Here is a 3,456-nt window from a genome sequence, read left to right as displayed (position 1 = left end):
AACAATTCAATAAAACCAAGACTCAAAAATCCAAAACAATGAAATAAAAACAAGAACCACAAATCCAAAACAATTAAATAAAAACAAGTTATAGAGTTACCTTTGGTGCGCTTATTATGTATCCTTGTTTGAAATTGTTTGAATGTTAGTTTGCAGACTAGCATACACTGCTCTTTGTTACCTTTATCATGAAATTATTGTTGGTCCAGCGTAGGGTCTTCTCCACATTGAAGGCCAAAAGAAGATTTAGTTCATCTCCGCGATTTATAATTTGTTTATACACTTTAAGGCTCTAGGAAAGCGTCTGTTGGAAATTATAACTGGTATTTTTTAAAGTAAGTATTTACTTGTTTTCTCTTTTCTCTTCCAAGATGCAATGGATATGAAGTTGTCCATAAGGACAGACTTATGCGTTTGAACGAGGGTGAACAAACCCCCATCTCCACAGACGTACACACGGAGAGCAAAATACCTAGAAAAATACGAACTTTGACAAAACTAGCATAACAATCTTTAAGAACTTTAAGCATAGCCGCGTCAACATGTGCAGCAAGGGGGGTAAACAGAGCAAAGGACCATGAATCTTTGCCGCCTATAGTAAGGCTGAGAATGTCTGGAGAAGCCTCCCCCCACAGCCAACAGAATTAAATCAAGTTTGAGGAGGTACCCACAGATGCCGCGACACAGGCAGCAGGTTCTAAATGAGTTGAGGGCAGATCTCGCTGTGATGGTGAGGGGGTAACCAAGCCATCAATAAAGGTATTATGCCCGGCTGGATACCTCTGAGCCATATTTGGGGTTTTAGTGTCAACTCTTGAACCTGGTTGTTGTACATGAAATGCATATGATTGTATGACAATAAAGAATGTATGTGTGTTTTACCTTTCCAGGAGTGCTAACCAGTGGAGATTGAAAGGCAATGAGTTTCAAGGGGGGTTTTGCGGTAAAAGTGTTGTCAGATTGTGTCTAGGTTGCCGGGGTCCAGAGTTGCTGGCCACCCCAAAAATGTCCTCGGGAATCAGGTCAGATTCCCGGGGTCATATAGACCAGCGGTGCGCAAACTGGGGGTCGCGCCCCCCTGGGGGGGCGCAAGATTGTTTAGGGGGGGCGCAGGAAGCAGCGGCGATATTGCCAGTAGCAGAGGAAAAAAAGCCGTCTGCAGCTGCAATTTTTCTTTTGGCCATTAGGTGGCGCTGTGCTCCGCTGTGCTACAGTACACAGCAGCATTTCCTTGCTTCCTGTATCAGCGTGTGTGACATGGGGAGAAGGGGTGAGTGAGACTGGCACATGGGGGGTGAGTGAGACTGGCACATGGGGGGTGAGTGAGACTGGCACATGGGGGGGGAGTGAGACTGGGACATGGGGGGAGTGAGACTGGGACATGGGGGGGAGTGAGACTGGGACATGGGGGGGAGTGAGACTGGGACATGGGGGGAGTGAGACTGGGACATGGGGGGGAGTGAGACTGGGACATGGGGGGGTGGGAGAGTGAGACTGGGACATGGGGGAGTGAGTGTGAGACTGTGGCATGGGGAGGGTGTGAGTGGCATGAGGGGGGTGAGAGTGTGAGATGGGGAGGGGGGTGAGAGTGAGTGTGACATGGGGAGGGGGGGTGAAAGAGCTACATGGGGATGGGGATGAGAGAGACACTGGCAGGAGGGAGAGAGACACACAATGGCTGGAGGGAGAGTGTGAGAGAGACACCGGGTGGAGGGAGAAACAATAGCTGGTTGGAGAGTGCAAGAGAGACACTGGAGGGAGGGAGAGGCAATGGCTGGAGGGAGAGGCAATGGCTGGAATGAGAGTGAGAGACAATGGAGGGAGGGAGACACTAGGGGGAGGGAGAAAGAGAGAGAGACACACAGGGAGGGAAAGAGAGTGGGGGAGACACTGAGGGGAGGGATAGAGAGGGACTGGAGGGGGAGTGAGAAATACAGGGAGTTGGAGAGATTGGAAGAGGAGTGTGAGACTGGAAGAGGGGAGAGAGTGAGAGACAATGGGTGGAGGGAGAAAGAGACACACTGGCTGGAGGGAAAGAGAGTTGGGGGGATGGAGGGGGAGACACTGAGGGGAGGAATAGAAAGGGACTGGAGGGGGAGTGAGAAATACAGGGAGAGGGAGAGACTGGAAGAGGGGAGAGAGGTCCTGAGAGGTTCTAATGTGGCGGGAAGAGAGAGATTAATAATACAGCAGAAATGGGAACGCTATTAGACAAATATTATAATATTTATTTTTAAGTTATGTAGTTTCAGCTATAAATACTTTTTTTGTAGACGCGTGGCGGGGGCGTTACAAAGCTGGTTCGCCCTCAATTGCTGAACCAGCTCACGTGCACTGACGTCATGTGATTTTGATTACATAAGGCAGGGGGGGCCCGAGAAATTTTATGGATTAAAAGGGGGGCTCGGCATAAAAAGTTTGCTCACCCCTGATATAGACACATCACCCAAGTCAAAATCCTTCCTGCTTCAGCACAGACCAGAAAGGTAAATGGGGCATAGGGATATGTATATCCCGGGTACAGTCAGGGGTCCCTAAGTTAGTGAGGGTTCACCAGTATATGTCCAGATCCCCAGAACCAGTATAGAGGTTCTGGGGGATACTCCAACCATAAATGAGGTTGTGAGGATTTTTATGATACCTTAGTGCTATTTTCAGTAAAGGAATAAGATACAGCTCTGAGAATGAACCTAAGCGTTTTTTAGTTCTAACTAAGTTTGGTTTTTCATAAGGGAGTGAGCTACAGCCCTGGGAATGAACCTAAGCATCTTTTCATTCTACTTTGGGACTTAGAAAAAATATGGGTAAATGTCCCGGTAGCACAGTACTTATTAACACTTTTATATTTTTGGGATTCTCGATTGAACACAACAAGGAGGCAAAATAAATTGTCATTTATTTCCTTGATAGACAAAAACACGACAACCTCAGAATACACTTGATACAACACTTACTGGGATGGGGAAACTAATAAATTGTCCATTGCATGAAAGCGCAAGAAATGCAGTCTCTGATTTAAAGCCTTTTGGCTAGGTCGCAAGTTGCCGATCTAATATCTCCGCCAAATGAAGAAAGTTTGTAGTAGTTCGTAGGAATTCGTTCGGGTGTCACCAGGGCTAACGAATTCCTGAGTTTGGGGTAAATCCTTAGTTGGGATGTCGTTAAGCCCTTGCATCCTGGAACCGCTGTGCTCAAACAGAATCTTATGCAGAGTTTGGATAAGTAATGAATCACACAGGGGATAGCTCGGCGGGCAGTTTTATAGGGTTCACAGACGTATCTCTAACATGCATGCCCAATCCCCTCCGTGGGAACATTTAACCCACCAATCTCCGATTTGCCCGTAGTTTGCAAAAAGGGCAAAAAAGGCTTTCCGGTTTGCATCTGTCAGCTTGACACCCATGCGGTTTAGCATACATGGGGTAAACCCCTTATCTGGTGACCCTTAGTCTTGGG

Source organism: Ascaphus truei, chromosome 4 (genome assembly GCF_040206685.1).
Source record: "Ascaphus truei isolate aAscTru1 chromosome 4, aAscTru1.hap1, whole genome shotgun sequence".
Classification (NCBI taxonomy): domain Eukaryota; kingdom Metazoa; phylum Chordata; class Amphibia; order Anura; family Ascaphidae; genus Ascaphus; species Ascaphus truei.
Note: the sequence above shows the minus strand (reverse complement) of the source record.